Source organism: Sabethes cyaneus, chromosome 3 (genome assembly GCF_943734655.1).
Source record: "Sabethes cyaneus chromosome 3, idSabCyanKW18_F2, whole genome shotgun sequence".
Classification (NCBI taxonomy): domain Eukaryota; kingdom Metazoa; phylum Arthropoda; class Insecta; order Diptera; family Culicidae; genus Sabethes; species Sabethes cyaneus.
The window spans coordinates 182048688-182068615 of NC_071355.1; the positions used below are offsets into that span (position 1 = coordinate 182048688).

Here is a 19928-nt window from a genome sequence, read left to right on the forward strand (position 1 = left end):
TCACAATGTGGGGCCGGGACCCCCCTCAGTCCTGTAACGCAGGCGACAATCGAAAAGCATTTGCCAGGACTACCCCAGCGGCGTCTGTTGCTGCAACAGGCGTACGGTGGAAGTTCTCCCATCAAACCGCTTCCCAAGGTGGAGAAACGAGACGTGGCCTGCTGTACGGGTAAGTTAAACCACTGCGGCTTAGTTTTTAAACCGACTGGAGCTCATCAGCGGAAAAATCAAAAGTGAAATTTTGCATTGTACATATATGTATTGGTTCGCTTGAATCATGTGAGCGAAAATAAAAAAAACAGGCCTTTTCCTCTGCCAGTAGTAGCAGCGCTGCTGCTGCCAACATTCTCGCATAACATATGTGCATCGTTAGAGTAGAGACATTTACCAAATCGCATGTTCAGGCTATTCGCATCTAAGGTACTGTGTAAATATAAACGGCCTTGGGGTGCTTTACTGACATAATCCTCTCGGCTTTCCCCAACGCAGCAGATGGGTTTTAGTTTTGCAACTGATTGCCCATCCGTTGCTTTCGTTTGTACGTTTTGTGCAAGTGTAATGCATTGTTATTATGTCCGTCATTCTTATAATTTATTTCTATCATTTCCTATGATTGGGCTCGAAATAAAAGCCCATTAATATCCGTGAAAACTTTAACCAAGTTGTCCATATTTTTAGCTATTTTCCAATACTAACCAAGTATCGCTAAAAATGTAGTAAATTTTGACCTACTTCCCGTGCCCAAGGGCGCCGAGAAAATGCATAGTAGAGCCGTGAAAATATGCGGCCTCTACCAATCAATAACGTATGTTATACGCTTGAAAACAAATTGATATCGTAGCTCGAAACCATCCGAAACTGCTTTGAAATGCGTAGCACAAATACCAACTATAACTATGAACTGGCCTTGATTTAGCTCCATTGAAGCTTACCAACAGAACGTACATGCATTAAGTGTGTTGACTGCACAGGTAGCAACTTAGTTGCTTTTGTGCAAATCAAAATGAAACAGTTGTAACACTACTTTTGCATTGTTTATTACGTCTATTACACGTGAGTGTTAATTCGACATGTTAGCTACCTATTTTGCAACTTACTGAAACTCCTGCCTGCTTTTATCTCAACTCTAATAAATTTACATTTGTTTTCCAAAATCTATTCTCCCGCAACAGAACTATGCAGCGCCGACAACTTACCGGAGGTGGAGATTTTTTCCCTTCTGGAGGAACAAATTCCCAAGTACAAGGTACGAGCGGACACGACCACTAAGTTCGGTGGTTACGAAAATCAGGACTGGTTTGTCAACTATCCGGCGTTGCCAATCCCGCAGGAGGGACTCGGACTTACCAGCGAGCAGATACGCGAGGCGCTCAACTATTTCCGTGAGTATCTAAAATTTATTTCCGTTTATTCCATCACAAATGTTTGTACGAACAACAAATGGTAGCATTACCTTATTCAGTAACCGGTCCCTTGGCCGCTAGAGTTGCAACCGGCAGAAAAAGGTGTCTCATTTTGGACTAGTCAATGCCAGGTGGCGCGCCAGGAGCATAAAAGACAGCCACTTGCTGCGTCGGGCTTATTCCCTTACCTGCTTTCAGCTAAAAAAAGAGTTTTTGCTGCTTTTCAAGTGGAGAGCGAACGGACCGCGCTTGGCTATGATTATACGGCCGCCGGCTGCCGTCGCCGGAGCCGACAAATAAGTTAGAAACACTTTGCACGTTCGTTCTGTGCGCTTTTGAGGCCGGCTGACATGACGGTCATGTGGCCCGCGCGCAGTAAGTTATTTATCTTATCTATTTAAAATCCGTCGCCGCGACCAGTTGAAGCAAATTGGTAAATATGGTTTATGGCATGTATTGAAAACACATAACATCTCGAGAGCAAATTACTAGCTTGGAAGGTGAAGTCATCGTTGCAAATTTGTTGCCTAGAAATATTGGGGAAACTTATTTTATTGTGTTAAATGAGAATATTAAAGTTAGGAATATATTTTCCAAACTTGTCAGCTAAATTCAGAATCAATATTGAAGTCAAGCTTCGGTTAAATTTGCTAACATCGTTTCTGGATTCCCAGCGTCTAAAAAATTGTTAATTTTCAGATATATATTTTTTATTTTAAAAACTAGAATATTTTCGCGTATTTAGCAATTGTCTAGATACATTGCTTAACCATTTTAATTTAGCTTATTTGCAATCGATAATTTAGATTTCTATTTTAATAGATTTTTTGTTTTTAAAACGACAAAAATGGCGGCTTGCACCAGCAAATCTTATTTTATTCAGAGTTTATTAACCTGTTCAATACACCCATTTTGGTTTGAACAGTGTCCACGGAATGAAGATATTCAAATGATACTAGGAAACTGTTGACTAAAGAAAATCTACAATATGCGATTAAGTATGTACATATGGAAAATTAATAGTTTTTCGTGTTGACATCCTCATTTGCCGATTGCGAACCGCATTGAAGTGGAAAACCGGGCATCGAAAAACGTTTGAGCTAGGCCAACAATTCAGCTGAACCGTTGCCGGTCCAATTGTTACCGAAAAGGCAATGAACTGAAGTGCCATGCATCTGATTCATAGGCAAATCATAAATAATATGTGTACTACGAGTTGTTTCCATATCTTTTTCCTAAACAATTTTCCAGCTCATTTGTCATCAGTTCTGTTGCGGTATGTAATAACGCCCCACGAAGAGGAAGGCCGGTGATGAAATACGGTGGGTTGGTGCTCTTGTTTCATAGCTGATTTACCAACTAGCAGTTATGCTGCAACACCGATATGCTATTAGTTTATGCAAAAAAAAACAATCACCGAGATGTTAAGTTATCGGGAGTTGCCCACGGGGAGGGAAGGCTTTGTTCCGTGCAGTTGCAGTTCTCCTGTGAGCTCAGCCCCATTTAATCGCATAACAAGCAAGCACTGCACTGTTCGGGTAACGATACCGAAACGTATCATTATTGTTGTTGACCAGCACCCCCATCAGCTTTTATGTGGGCCGCCAGGTAGTTTAAAACTGTAATCAAAAATCACTCTCACTAATCTGGGTGGTTTGTGGCAATCGTCATGGATTACCGATTCGAGCAGGATGACTGTTTGAGATTTTCGTGAGTTCTAATGCTAGCTTCCGCGAGTTATACAGAAAGGCTTATAAGTCAAGTCGTTCTGTGTCTAAATTGTACAGAAGACTTGGGAATTAGATGTACTTACTCAGGGTTTTTCTAATTTTAGTACAGGTTTAGGTCAAAGTATCATTGCCTGCTTCCAAGGAAGGCCAAGGAATCAATATGGCCCACCAATCAAAGTTGATCTTAATGCGATTGCTTGTCAAACCACGATAAAACTGTTAATTTAAGCTGCTATTAATATGGTAACACCCTGACCAAACAGATTTATTGCTGCCTTTATGAAGACTATTAGAGTTCAACATTGTCAAAATCCCCGCGAGGCCGTTTTCTAGCATTTTGTTGCTCTCCAAACAATAATTCATCATATCAAACTGTGTGTTGCAGAAAGGAAGTTATTACAATTAAATTCTACTGTCTATATTTTATGATTAAATTCTACTATCTACATTTATTCTTGACAGATACGTATTTCGCCTACGACTTGCAGGCTTCATCAGTGTCTGTTTTCGAACCACAGACACTGATGAAGCCTGCAAGTCGTAGGCGAAATACGAAGCTGTCAAGAATAAATATAGATAGCAGAATTTAATTGGAAAGTTCTCTTTTTAATTTATATTCAGGGTTCGTATTCTACTAAGACGCTCGAAAAACTTCATGTCAGAATGCAACTACAATGATTTTCCTTGCAATTGAGATTGCTGCTAATCGAATATCTATATTTATTTTGACGACTGGTTTTCAAAAATTGCAAAATTTTGATGGCGCTTTGATTTTGAATTTTAGCCACTTGTTATTCCAATATTTAATGCGATAAAATTTAATGCGCATATGCTGCACAACTACGGAAACTGCTGAAAATTTATTATCCCTTTAAGGGGACATAAACGACTAAAACTTTTGAACATTTCATTATTTTTTTTTTATTTTAGATTTTAATTCTGCAGTTTTTTCCGCTTATTTTAATACTAATTTTGTAATGATCCGACCACGGGACGTTGCCGAAAAACGATCATACACATAAGCATTCCACTGCAGCGTGGAACAACCTCAACGGAATAAAACATCGCTCTTGAGAAGCCACGATTTTCAAACTTTATCCTTTTTCAGAGAAGCTACACAACGTATTGGAACAAACATTTTTTTGTTTTGTTGGTAATAGCTTGACAAAGACTTTTATAACTTTTGAGCTTTGTAAACGGATTCAATGCAAGAGAAACGCAGCAACTTTAACATATTGTGGCCACCTCCGTTTAAGAGGAATCACCCCCTCTTTGTCATCCACCCTGTGCTAATTCGCTTATGTCAAGAAGGTACATGCATGCCAAATTTGGTGGAGAATGATCTACTTGTTCCGGATTCTATCTATCTTATCTACTTATGACGGAAGATACATACACATACTCAGATTCACTTTCATGAATTTAGATAACTTTAAAAGACAGGAAAATTCTGAAGACAAAAAATACTAAACTTTCGGAAAAAGAAGCAAAGTTTTTTGCATTAACATCTTTGGTTCACCCTAATGTCCATTCAGCCTCGCCTTCGTATATCCAACGGGGTGCCATCGAACTAGCGGGTGGGACAGTGGAGTTTAATTTTAATAGTATAATTTGTAATGTGATGTGATGGGTAATTATTGAGGGGTAGAAGATATGCTGGATGGAGCTCGAGTTCATTGATAGAAATAGAGCAGAAGTAGTAGAGAAATGGAGCAAGAGAGATAAAAAAAGAGAGAAGTAAAGTGACTGAAAGTGGTAAAGAGACTGAGAGAGAACGTTAGGTGGGGAGTAAGAAAGTTAGGTAAGGATAGAGAAAGTTAGGAAGGAAAAGAGAAAGTAAGGAATGGAGAGAAAGTTAGAGAGGGAAAGAAAAAAAAATAGGGAGGAAGTGAGAAAGCTAAAGAGGGAGAGAGAAAGTTAAGGAACGAAAGCAATTGAGAGAGAGAGAGAGAGAGAGAGAGAGAGAGAGAGAGAGAGAGAGAGAGAGAGGGAGGGAGGGCATAAAATCTTATATAACGTAAAACTACGAAGAGACTCGAAGTGCTGATTTGTGCTAACATGGCCATGAGGGTGAAAGCATTTCTCTTTGTAGGAACGAATAAGACCATTGCAAATCATATTTAAAGTTTTTGTCACCCCCCCCCCCCCCTTGGAAATTGGCTTGAAAAATCGGGGGGCAAAAAAATAATTTATAGGATATGAGTCAAATTTCTTTTTATAAAATCAATTGTCTGTGGGCTCTACAGTCTGAAAAACTCGAAAAATGAGTCTCCGAGTTGAATTAACGCTTCTAGCACGAAATAGAAATGGAAATTCGAACAATGGAATTTCCGAAAATCGTCCAAAAAAAATTTCCTTCGTTTTTGTCTTTTTTCGTATATTTTTGCTCTGTATCTGCTTTCTTGCTCTGTATCTTGTATCTTGCTTTTTGCTTTGGATCTGAATCAAATTCATTGAGTCAACTCAATGAAGAACTCAAAAACAAAACTGAATGTATAAAGAGAAATGAAAAAAAAAACAACAGCTATGTAATGTAAATATTATCAGTGAAGAAAAAAATACAGTAATGCTCCGATTTTGTCAGCGCCCGTTTTTGTCTACCCCCGATTTTATCAGCTTTTTATCCCGATTTTGTCAGCCTATCAATTTTGTTTAACTTTTGTGCTTTGAGACATGATTTATAAAACTTTTCAGCCTGCTTGAAACTATTCCGATTCTCTGGGGAGACGTTTTCAATAAAATGATGCCATCTTGCGAGTAATTCGGGGTCAAATTTAGGGTATTTTTATAGTAAAAGTTCTATAGTTCCTAAACAAGCAAAGACAGAGGTGTACTATTTTCAGTAATGTTGTGTATTTTTACTATTTGAACAATTTTGTAAAACAGGAAAAAGTCATACAACAACTACAAAAACAGCTAAAATAGAAAAACTGATTTTAACAATTTTTTTATTTATGAGAAATAGGATCATTGCTGAAGAGATAGAAGGTTACTGTTTTCAGCAAAATTTCTTGTAATAATATGCTGTAAAACTTTTCAGAACACATCAATGTGTTGTATTGAAACTGAAGAAAAATAAATTTTTTATTGCACGTTTAGGGGGATTAATCAAAATTTGAACTCCGCTGGACGATAGAAATTTTAATTTTAAGAAACTCTTCCAAAGGTTCCATAACCTAAGACCAAGTTTTCCGGCTCAAGGCTAATGCGCACCAAAAAAGGTTCTGGACCAGTGTGCTGTGTCCGGTTCATTGAGACTTCGGTTGACCAATTGAGGGTTAAAATTTAATTTTTAGTAGAAGTCTTCGATATTGCAAGGTCTTAAGTCTTGAATCTTGAAAAGAATTTCGAAAAAAAAATTTCCCGATTTTGTCTGTTTCCCCATTTTGTCAGCCCAAAATTCAACATGGGGCTGACAAAATCGGAACATTACTGTATTGTCGTGATGGTTCCCATTTTGTCCTACGCTAGCTGCTGCTCGCAATCTCCTTCTGAGACGACTTGCAGCTCTGTAAGGGGGGAGATGCAGTGCCCCTACCCGCGCGCCTTATTTTAACATATTCTGAACCCAGAATTTAGTCTCGGATGATATTGATCTGCATTTTTTTACGTTCCGCGTTGCATTGACCTAGTTTATCGTTTATCTAACGTCAGCTTTGCATTGATCTAGTTTATCGTTTGTTTAAAGTCAGCGAAAGCGCTCGCGGTTTTTATTTCTTCAATTTCTGCAACCTGCCAAGTAAATGTTGTTGTTTACGGTATGCGAGCCGCCGCGCGCTAGAATGTAGGCTTTTCAAGTTAGGTGAGAAATCTATACCTATAAAGAAGGATTTCTGTCTGTCTGTCTGTCTGTCTGTCTGTCTGTCTGTCTGTCTGTCTGTCTGTCTGTCTGTCTGTCTGTCTGTCTGTCTGTCCTGTGTTCCTTATAGAATCAAAAACTACTGAACCAATCGGCGTGAAAATTTGCATGTAGAGGTTTTTGGGGCCAGGAAAGGTTTTAGTGATGGTTAGAGACCCCTCCCCCCACTAAGAGGGGGGGCTCCCATACAAATGAAACACAAATTTCTGCATAACTCGAGAACTAATCAAGCAAATAGAACCAAATTTGGCATGTGGGTGTTTTCGGTGACAAGAATTTATTCTAGGGTAATTTGAGACCCCTCCCCTCTTTATAAGGGGAATTATAACTCCTCTCCCCTTTAAGAGGGGGGGTTTCCATACAAATTTCCTCATAACTCGAGAACTAATCAAGCAAATGGAACCAAATTTGGCATGTGAAGGTTTTCGAGGGCAAGAAAATTTTCTATGTTGAATTAGGACCCCTCCTCACTTTAAGAGGGGGGGCTCCTGTACAAATGAAATACCAATTTCCTCATAACTCGAGAACTAATCAAGCAAATGGAACCAAATTTGGCATGTGTGTGTTTTTGAAGACAAAATTTTTTTCTATGATGAATTGGGACCCCTCCCCACTTTAAGAGGGGGGGGGGGGCTCCTATACAAACGAAATACAAATTTCCTTATAACTCGAGAGCTAATCCAGCAAATGGAACCAAATTTGGCATGTAGGTGTTTTTGGAGGCAAGAATGTTTTCTATGATGAATAAGAACCTCTCCCCACTTTAGGAGGGGGGGCTCCTATACAAATGAAATACAAATTTCCTCATAACTCGAGAACTAATCAAGCAAATAGAACCAAATTTGGCATGTGGGTGTTTTCGGTGACAAGAATTTATTCTATGGTAAATTGAGACCCCTCCCTCTTTATAAGGGGAATTGTAACTCCTCTCCCCTTTAAGAGGGGGGGCTTCCATACAAATTTCCTCATAACTCGAGAACTAATCAAGCAAATGGAACCAACTTTGGCATGTGAAGGTTTTAGAGGGCAAGAAAATTTTCTACGGTGAATTAGGACCCCTCCCCACTCTAAGAGGGGGGCTCCTGTACAAATGAAATACAAATTTCCTCCTAACTCGAGAACTAATCACGCAAATAGAACAACATTTGGCATGTGGGTGTTTTTTTTGGTGACAAGAATTTATTCTATGGTGAATTGAGACCCCTCCCCTCTTTATAAGAGGAATTATAACTCCTCTCCCCTTTAAGAGGGGGGACTTCCATACAAATTTCCTCATAACTCGAAAACTAATCAAGCAAATGCAACCAAATTTGGCATGTGTGTGTTTTTGGAGACAATTTTTTTTTTCAATGATGAATTGGGACCCCTCCCCACTTTAGGAGGGGGGGTCCTATACAAACGAAATACAAATTTCCTCATAACTCGAGAACTAATCCAGCAAATGGAACCAAATTTGGCGTGTAAGTGTTTTTGGAGGCAAGAATTTTTTCTGTGATGAATTATGATCTCCTCCCACATTAGGAGGGGGGGCTCCAATACAAATGAAATACAAATTTCCCCATAACTCGAGAACTAATCAAGCAAATAGAACCAAATTCGGCATGTGGAGGTTTTTGGAGGCAAAAATATTTTCTACGGTGAATTAGGATCCTTCCACACTTCAAGAGGGGGGGCTTCTACACAAATGAAATACAAATTTCCTCATAATTCGAGAACTAATCAAGCAAATGGAACCATATTTGGCATGTGGGTGTTTTTGGAGGCAACCATTTTTCCCATGATGAATTAGGACTTCTTACCTTTTTAGGAGGGGGGGGCTCCCATTCAAACGAAATACAAATTTGCTCATAACTTTAGAACTAATCAAGCAAATGGAACCAAATTTGGCATGTGAGAGTTTTAGATGGCAGAATTTTTTTTCTGTGGTGTATTACGACCCCTTTCCCTTTTAAGAGGGTGGCCTCCCATACAAATGAAATACAAATTTCCTTATAATTTGAGTACTAATCAAGCAAATGGAACCAAATTTAGCATGTAGGAGATTTTTGAGTCTTGAATTTATTTTATGATAGTTAGAGACCTCTCACCCCTGTGGTAGGGGGATATGGACTCTCATACAAATAAAACAGAAATTTTTGCGAAACTCAAAAACTAATCCAACTCGAGAAATTCGAGACTCTTCCATAAAACATTAATCAATAACAAGACCACAAAAACTATCTATAGTAACACTAGATCATTCAGGACGAGCCGGTCGCGAGTGTTGCCGGTGACCCGCCATCGGAAGCGCCGCCCACTGGGGGGCTTGCAAAACTCGAGAAGTGACAAAGATCATCCGAGATTCATGATTTATGTACAACACAGGTTAATTTGTGGCAATACGAAGTTTGTCGGGTCAGCTAGTTATGAATAAATGAAACGTACATCGCCCATCGCCCCATAAGGTTGACCTTGACAGGGTATAGTTTAATTCATCTTTTTGTTTTTCTTGAGAAGACGTCCGTAGGGCAACATGGAAAACTAGCTCTCCTAATTTTCTTTTTAAATTCAAAGTACTGAGATTAACTGGTAGACTCAAAAGTTGGCATCCGTTTTTTGTACGCTGCAGAAATTTGACATCTATGAAATTTGGGCCGAAGTCTGGCAAATAAAAGCCAAAGGTCAAGTTCGTAATCAGAATGTTTTGTGAACATAAATCAATGAATGCATCCTAGTTCGGCTTTCTTGATAATAAATAAAAATAAATCCTAAAACCAAAACATCAATGTAACAGCAAAACAAAGTTTCACACATTGAAGATAAGTATTCATCCATATAAGGAATCAATTAGGTATTGAATGTATCATTTTAGTGATTAGTTACTGTCTTCCGTGCTACGTGACTGCACTATCGAGTGTTTGCCAACCAGTTTAAACCCAATAATGGAGGATTATGGCGGATAACGATAAAAGTCACCTGTATGCTGAAAGGGAATCCATTTAGATGAAACGTCACTGTCCTGATGTGCAATAAAGTATTGATAATACCCACAGCTTAGCAAAGGATTAAAGTTTATTTTTCATCGCATGAGCAGCCTGGACTGTTGGTTAATTTTAATTAAATTGCGTGAGAAACGATGTCACAATGGCTAAAAATTAATCAAGTTTTAACAGTGTTTTTGGCTAGCACAGACAAGCACATTTTTATACCTAATCGCGGAAAGAGATAAACATGATTGAGTCAACGTACATGCATTAAGTGTTGTTTTTTTAAATTCAACAGATTATTTAACTAAACAGGGTGGATGGTTTTTCTCCAGTCGTGATTATGTCGATCAACAATTATGGTGATGCTTTGAATTGTGCAGACACACCTATTGCCTTAGATATAACTTTTTATTGTCTAACGGTAATATTGCGTCGTTTAAAGGTGCAGTTTAAAAACAACTCTAAATGTGTCAACACAAACATAAACCGCTAGTGAAATCTTTGTTTTATTTCTGCATTTCTATTCATCAGACTGTTATCTTGCATTGATATCAGAAGCAATTGAATTTCTGCGTTCGGCGATTAGCAAAAGACGCTACGTGACTGCATTATCAGGTTACTCAGTCAGTAAAAAATGCAATTTTGTTTTATAGCAAAAGCGATAAAGTCCGCCTAGCCTAAATTGAATTTAACAAAAAAAAAAATACACCGTTTTCCTTACATGTCACAAATCGCTGATAATTTCTTCGCCTTAGTGGGAATTATAATTGCCAGGTAATTCCGAGCATTCTTCTACCGCATGTCAGCATTACATTTACGTTCCAAAACAAACATTCGGTAACAATGCATTTACATCCTCGCTTGACCTAAATGTTTTTCTGCTATCTTCTATCACCAACGTTTCCTACAATATGTACGGATGCAGCCCCTTCAACACCCAAAGAAAACAATCCAATCAGTGAGCGGTGGTGGTGGTGGATTCAACAATTATATCTATGACGAGCCAATTATCGGAGTCACTTTTCCCCGGCGTTGGCTGGGAAAACCGGCTACTGCCGTTTGTGTAATTGATTTGTAAGACTACTGCTTTCTGTTTTATTGCCTTTTGAGGCAGGCAGGTTGCAGTTACCGAGGTTCACGTGCAGAGAATCGCCGGACCGGTGGCGATTGCAGTTTCCCTGTAACGAAATTCACAAAAAGTCAGCATATCAAATCGTTATGCAAATTGGGTTTATTTTTATGTTTTCTATGGACGGTACGGAACCGCCTTTTCATTACTGTTTTTCGCTGTTTTTTTTGTAACAGAAGCAGCCGACATTGATCCACTGCACTGTGTTGGCGCAACTTATGAGGGACAGCAAGCAACACAACACCGTCACTGTCGAGCTGCAAGACTATTAGCAGAATTAATGTGCCATATTGAATCAATTTTGAACACCTTCTAGTGGAGATAGGAAAATGGGTTTGATGTGATCTACTGCTGTGCGTTTCTAGAAGAAAACCATTGACCATTGGGCATTGACGGACACTGCCAGCGGCCGGCGTGCCGCTGCCGCCGGATGATGAACGAATCAGTTAACTTCTTGGTCTACCGTGCTGCCGGCGCTGGCTGGTCGTGTGCCTGCCTCGAGCCAATATTTTGCAAATTGCAAAGCGGGACATGTTGCCACCAGATTAATTTTCTAGCACTGCATGTTTAATGGTTTCTTTCGGCCAATGGGCAGCAATTTTGCGGTCCACAAAATTCTCGGTCTCTCTCTCTCGCTCACTTCCTCTTTTGTTTCGATTTAAGGTTAGCTAAACAAGTGTGCAGTTAATCTTATGGTAGTTAATTCTGGTAACGAAAGAATCTAACTGTAACCTGTAATTTACCTTGGTTAGGGTACATTTAGAAATTTTACATTTAACAAATCCGCTATAAACGAGTTTTGTGACCACGAGATATTGATCTTGAAATGTAATAGATATTCAAAAATTCATATAGGGTAACGACCCCAGAATTCGCCCCTTTTATCAGGTTTTTATGCTGTAAAATGAATAAATCACCATATTATTATAAAATCAGCCCTGAACTCAGACAAGTATGACTATATATTAATATTCTGTCTATTTTGGCTCTTCGGAATAGTGAAAATTGAAATTTGATAGTAAAAGACTCAATTTTGAGCAGGAACTTCTAGTACCACATTTCGCCCATAGCGATCCAAAATTCGACCCCCAGGTGACCCAAATTTCGCCCACTTGTTATTTGTTGCAAATTTCCCAAATAACCTCAATTATTATGTTAGAATTGTTGTTACTATTATTTAACGTTAAGATATAGACATAATCTTCAGTGCTTAATATGGCAATCAATTTGTATCAGGAATTCGTTAAATGTAAATCTAAACTGAAATAAACTGAACATGCTCACTTCCTGATACTTGATTCAGTAAAATGAAAAAAAAAACACAGAGAAGGTGGGTTTTTACTAAATGTTTATTTTCATTGCAATAAAATAAGACTTTTGACACTCGTCAAAGATATTTAAAATGAATGGTCCTGTTGGTTCTTTTTCTGGTCATTTGTTGAATTCATTTTCACTATTGATATGTGGGCGAATAAATACAATTCAGTGCATACGGAATAGTACAATGTTTATTTTAGTAGTTCAAAAAACCTTATATAATGATTACTTATATTGTGCGGTTTTAACCTTATTATCAATTTCGATGTCGATTATTGCTAATTCAACATTTCGTTTGGAAGAAACCCCATTAGCCCATGTTTAGCAGGTAATTCTTTTGTTAGATGAATTCAAATGAAGATATGATGTGCTTTCTGCATCAAAATATCATTTATTCGATACTTTTACTCACCATTTTGATAAACATAAATCAGCGAACAAACTAATCGATTGTGACTTGCTTTTGTTTATGTGTGGCATATTTGTATATGTTTGATAGATGAAGGCGAAAACTGGTTCACGCAGTAAGTTCGGTTAAGTATATACAGATTCGACCCGGGCGAATTTTGGAACTCATATGATTTACAGTACCCAGTTTTCGCCCAGTGCATTTATGTTCTATTTTCAGCAGAATTGCGATAAAATATTAAAATAAAAGCACAATTATGAAATTTGAATCAGATCTAACCAAATTTATGCGAAACATGGGAAAGGAGATACGATTTTCCATTACTTTTCCTCAATTTTATTTTTCGTGCTCGTTCTTGAGAATGGAAAAATCGCGTCTTAAATACAATACCTATTTTTCAAACCACATTAAATCATTGAAATACATAAAACAACACAACGAATTCTATTCAAATAACTGAAAACTGAGTTAAATTGAATATAAATTGAACTAACAACTTATAATTCAACAACATATTGAGTTAAATCACGGGAATACCAATGGGAGGGCGAATTCTGGGGTGAGGGCGAATTGTGGGGTTCTTACCCTATGCGATGTAGGATGCATTCAGATGATTTTAGTAATATAGTCAAAAGATTACGCATAGGACATAGGAACACCGCCCGTGTGCTAGTACTATGTTATTGACCAGGACCGATGAAAATGGCAAAATGATGGCTGGAAAAAGCATACTTGGGACAGGATGCTAGTCCTTATTATGCATCCTTAACAATCCCTGTTGGGTCCTCTCTCTCAGGTTTTGAATGAAGGCGGGGTGATAAAATCAAGTCATTGCTGTATTAAATAAGTCAAATAGTTCAAATAGTAAGAATAGGTGTCGAATCCTTTCCATTTAAAAGCATAAAAAAAATTTCATTTTGGGCATTTTATCAGATGTCCAAAATATATGTATGACCATGTACGATGTCCAAAATATATTTTGAACAATGTCGAAAATATATCTAGAATGTCCAAAATAGTGAAATACAAAGGTTCAAAAAATCTTTTTTTTGGAAATTAGTTTGTATTTGTATCTTATCGGTATGCACTCATTGAACAGAGGGTGTTGCAGTCTATATACCTACTACCAAACATTCCATGTTTATGTTTATTTTAAGGAGATATTTCCTATTCAATCAAAATGATTCTTTAACCTGTCTAAAATACATAAATCACCCTAAGACAAAACGAAAACTAAACCAGACAAAGAATCTTTCACCGATATTCGACAACTTATGAGGTGGCGACCGTGACAGATCCCCGTGCCGGCATACATAGCGTGCAAAAGAGTTTGGTTGTTTTGTTTTGGTTTATGACGCACTGTTTGTTTATGTTATCTGGTGGCGGAGTACATCTTGTGCAAGCTGGCTGCATAGTCTTCCTGTTCCTTCACTCGATTGTTTCCTACACAGATGCACATCAGTGCTCCGGTTTAGACAAAGTGCGGACATTAGCAATTGGGTAAAAAAAGGCAATTTTTCAAGGGTAGTGTCTTCGGAGAAGAGTAATAATAAAATATAGCTATCTTTCTGCACTATTAGAGTGATCGTGAATTCACCTATTAGGCTGATGCAAACTTTGGTTTTTTAAAATAATTTAAAAAAAAAATTCTCCACAAAGTTGCAGAACATATTAAAATAAGCAACTTTGCTGAATATAGTAATTATCTATGTCTTACTGGTTGCGAAATATAATGACGTGTTAAAAAAGAGCACTCAAAAATCAACTATGCTCAATAACTTTGCACACGATTTTTTTATTGCTTTCAAATGTTCTACAAAGTTACACAGTATGCTGAAATACACATTTTCTGTGAAGGCTGTTTTTCACTAAGATGCATATTTAGTGAGTTATTAAAAAATTTAACAAAAAATAATACATTTTCCATACACTTACATGTGATACAATACATTTGATTTTTTTCTGAGATTCCTTTGGAGGTCTCCAGATGAAATGTTTTTATAGACAAAATATAGTACTTTCGCCTAATGGTTGTCTGGTTTGCGCAAAGTTACCCGAAAATGAAAAAAAAATTTGAATAGCGCGAATTTTTTTTCTGATATTTGGAGAACAACTCCTAGCATAGTACTGCACTTCATCCGAAGTGCGTCACCGGGCTGAACAAACGCTCTTAGTCAAACAATGTATGATCATCACTTCTGATAGTGGTGAGTCATCTTGACAACATAGGTACAATAAAATGAGGGATATATCACAATAGATCTATCAAATAGTCACAGTGATAAAAAATACCCAACCTGGGAAAAATATTTCTGTCCCGGCATTTGTCTGGTATCGGCCTTGATGCAGGTTTCGTCATGCATCACAATGCAAAACGGTTTTGAGAGTCACTTCCTGTACAGCTTCCTTGCGCGATTTTTGGACATCATGTTTTATCTCTCATTCCGGTTCGGCGCCTTCCAGAACATAAAGCATAAAGCAAACTGAAGCATTCGCTTCTTTGCCACATCCCGAGTCGAAATGTTGGATGGACGCTTGAACTGATTAACTACCGTCGGATCTGCGGTGCCGCTACCATTCTTCCGCTTGATAGTCCGATGTTCCTTGAATATTTTGATCATCAGAATCTTCAGGTGGAATGTGCGTTTCCGAGCGGTTTAGCGAATGTATTTTCTCTTATTCCAAAGATAGCGTATGTTGCTGTTTCGTCGTAATTGCCTATTCCCATCCTATCCAACACAAATTATTAAAAATTACAGCATTTTTTAGACACACAATGCAAAATTAGTTATTCCCTGATATTTTAGTTTATTGACTATCATACGCGATCAATCAAAGTGATCTATTTAAATGCTTTTTTTATTAAAAAATTTCTACCAGCCATATTTCCTACGTTTTTTCGTGCGACGAAGAAGAAAATGTCTACTTGTTTCAATTTCCGTCATTCATAAAATGAAAATGACTCACGCAGCGCATTGTCGTTATTCTGCAGCCGGGAAAACTTGCAAGGCCAGCAGAAATTTTTGCAGAATAATATTTGTCATGCCGTCCTACACAAATACATGCACGCTAATTTCACAAACATTATTGTGATCTTTGGTTCGGACAATGAAAAATTTTGATAGACTGATTTTAAAACGGTACGACGAATTTAAGAAATAAAGTCAGTTGCGTAATTTCAATAAAATGCTTTGATAATCGCTTTTTAGTGAATTCAAAGTGCACGGATCGGAAGGAAAGGGTGTTTGAGTCAAATCAGCACAAGAACTTTTGGTGAATTCATTAAATCCATCCAAGAAATGATGAAAATTAGAGTGGCTTTACTTACTACGACAGGAATTAGAGTTAAACCCTAAATAGAGATGATTTCTGGTGGTGCTAGAATTTTACGAAATGCTTTTTTCATTATTATTTGATATTTTTTTAAATCATACAAAAATATCTGTCAATTATGTTTATGATAGCTTGACCTTAAACATTATGTTTAACAATATTATTCGAGAGAATGGATTCCGGCGAGATTCAATCATGTTGGGATTCGGCCTTTGGTGTTTCGACGTTTTGCGATTCGTCCAAAAAATTTCGGCCTTTTTTTATTCAGCCTTTTGTGGTTCGGCCAAATAAAATGTCGGTCTTCTGTAAGTTGTTGAAAATTGGCCATTTGGATTTCGGCTATATGTTTTGCGGCCGATCGGTACCAGACAGGTGAGTCAGTGCGAGAAAAAAAACAAGAGTCGGTAGAGCTAGAATGGGAAACCAGACAGATGTTATTTCTCCCAACCCCGACTTCCCGCTTCCGATGGTAGATCGTCGGCTACACTCGCCGCTTGCTGCCGTCGTGCATCATCGCATGAAAAGTCGTAAAATATTTTTTCCGGAATTAGGCCCAAAATTTTTCTACCAAATGCCCCTTTATGTTTATGGCAATATTTTATGGCAAACGGCGTTATTTCAAACAGCATAATGCCACATGATTAAGGTGGCCCGGTTCCCATTGTATTGTGACAGAGCGATGATTGGCTCAAATGCCTATTCATAGGAAAGTGAAGTTTTGTAAATGAGGCCTAACGTCCATTATACCTATCGTCCATTATGCGTAATGTCTATATGCATAAAGTCAGTATGCCTAACGTCACGTACCCAACTTGCGAGTACTGTCAAAAGCAGGTCATGTTTTGAAAACAAAATTACCTTGCTAGATTTTGTTTTGCTTTTTCCGTAAAAAGAACGCTATGAGCACGTAGCAAATTTGGCTGGTAGGACTTCTTTAATGATAAAAAGCATTTAAATAGATCTCGGCTCACTTTGACTGATCGCGTATGATAGACAACAAACTAAAATATTAGGGAATAACTGGTTTTGCATTGTGTGTCATAATAATGCTGATATTTTTAATAATTTGTGTTGGATAGGACGGGAATAGGCAATTACGACGAAGCAGCAACATACCCTATATGCATGTATTTTCCTAGATTCAACTTAACCAGAAGGGGTTATTCCTTAGTTGTGTCCGAACGAGAGGTATCGAGTATATACAAACATACCCAACTTTGAGCAGGTCGAAGACCACGAATATTTTTTATGATATTTGGGGTTCGGGCATTCGTAGGTAATCCGACTCGCTCAATGATTTTTGAGTGAATTGAACTTCTTGCAAGCTAACTACAGATTACCTAACGTTCTTTCGTCAAATTATGTCTATTGTCCATTATGCCCAATGGGTACACCCCCCCCCCCCCCCCCTGTTCTGATTTTGAAAAATATATTGGGCGTAATATACATTTCAATATGAGGCAACTGTTGAAGTCAATTTTTACTGTTTGAATAACGAACTGCCATAAATAAAACTATAATATTTTTCGAAAACTGCGTAACTTATAAATCTTATGATTTTATTGATTTACTAGTACATTTTTTTAAGTTCGATCAGTTCATGAAATGTTTCTATTTTTTATTCACAATTGATTTCAAACCTATACAAAATGCCAATCTCTCACGCATAGCCAAGAATTGACTTATCAATTTTGTGATATTTAAGCACTTTCAGTCGCAAACGAAAAAAGTGTTTTGCGAAGGAAAGCTATTTGTCATCCATTAATTATCATTTAATTAACCGATGAGAACATTAATTCCGTAGAAATTGTCAACAGATACTTGGGTGAAAAACTAAATAAAGCAATCTACCTATGTGTCAAAATGCCGCAAAAAGCAATGAATCAATGGATTCATCGCGTGCCTCAGCCGTTTAATCGCCTTGTTCGCTGCAAACGAAAACGAAACCTAAAATTAATTTATTATGGCTCAAATTTAACCAACGGAGAACTTTTTTTTTCTTTCAACTTTCAATTTCCTTTAGCCAATCCGCCGTTAATGGCTGGAGCGTAACCGAGAAACGAAAAAACGGCAATACTCGTTCACCAGCAGTTGACGAGCAGACGAACAAAAAAAAATTTGTAAAAACTTTCGTACCCCCAAAATTGGGAGCGATATCCCTCTCGATAAACAAAAGTAAAAGTAATTGTTTTTTGATTTTACCGAAATGGAATGATCTAATCTGAAAACAAGAAGCAACAACAATTATTCAATCGCGAAAAAATATCCCGATCCCATGGTTCATTTCGAAAAAAAATTTCGCACATCAATCGTTCGTGAGCGATTGTGGAAGAAATAAATGGATAGGTGGATTCTTGTGAATTAAGAAAAAAAATTGCAGATCAAGATTAGCCAAAAGTGGTGTCGCTAATGGCCAGCCTAGCCCAGATTATCTGCTGATTGTGGCATTTAAAGCCTCCAAATTGCTGAGGTTGTAACATCGGACATTGTTTCATTTAGCTGGTCGTAATTAAAACCGGGGTTAATGTTAGTCTTTAACCAACCGCTGGTCTTCCCCGTGGATCATTGTTTCTGTCATAAATCTTAATTTGGATCGCAACTGTCCAAAATGATTACCACGCTATTACACCCACCCACCGTAGAGCAACAACAGCCACCAGAAAAATAACAAGCTGCGAGTTAATGTCTGTTCCCCAAAGGGGTGGAAATGTAAACTTTTCTGAAGTTTGCTCAATCAATTTCCTAATCGACCACTTGACACCTCCCGGCTAGTGCTAGTAATGAGTGTATTGTTTTTTTTTTGGCACCTCGTTAACGAAGTGGTGGTTTGCATCAAGTTAAGTGAAAAAGCTGTGAATTAATTTTGGATTGGGTTTTTTAATTTTGCAATTTAAAAATTAAAAGTACTTTTAACCAGGAGAATTGTGTGTTAAGGTAACTGCGTTTTCATCACGAATTTTTATTCAGGTGTAATCGATTTGTTTTCTGATTCAAACTAAGAAAACTATACCATCAGGGCGACTACGAGACTGTGCTTCGGTCAATCGATTGGAAACGGAATGGTTGCGTACCTCAACGACCTTCGCCCGAAAGTGTGTCGATAGTCCACATTCTTTGGATAGGAGCCAATTGGGAAGAGAATTACACTATTTTTACGCAATGATGTAGTTAGTCACAGGCTGGTTTATCGATTCCTGCGACCCAAATCATACTCGAACGTAGCTATCTCTGTAGTTATGCAAACGATAAAAGACCTATATCGTTCTCTAATTTATCCGAACTAACCGTAGACATCATTAATTTTCTCCTGCTTATCAATCTAAACATAAAAGATCACACTAATATTAATGCCATCCAATTTTCTGCAAGTTAAGTTTCTACTCGATGACTGTCAGTTTTCGCGCACTAGCCGGTGCTGCTGCCGTGGGTCACTGTTGGATTAAATTAACTTGTAAATGGCAGTATTTACGCGCTCTTGGATTCATGGTTGGCCGAACGCAACCGCCGGTCGCTGCCGACCACCAAGAGAGCGCGCGGTGGCCAACTTAGCGTTCCGGGGAGTGCAATTTTCCTAGTGTCCTTCTAAGCAAAGCGTATCCATACTTCATGCGCTCTTATGGAAAATTGATTTGTTTAATGACGCCAAAGTTGAAAGTTGTTTAAAATGATTAAAAATATTTGCGAAATGAAAGTGTGCAAACTGTGCAGAAAAATACAGATCGTTATACAGCTAGCTTATCGCGAATCTTGATTTTTAAATTGAATGTAATTTGTTGAAGGAT

At 37.9% G+C, this 19928-nt stretch overlaps 1 protein-coding gene across 1 annotated transcript in view; it reads left to right on the forward strand.

The window, feature by feature from the left end:
• Positions 1 to 19928, forward strand: part of LOC128744500 (trafficking kinesin-binding protein milt) — a 165415-nt gene continuing 145487 nt past the window's right edge. Inside the window, exons 1-2 of the mRNA XM_053841558.1 lie at positions 1 to 169; positions 1173 to 1382. The gene's annotated coding sequence lies outside the window, so the exon portion shown is untranslated. The remainder of the gene's footprint in view (positions 170 to 1172; positions 1383 to 19928) is intronic.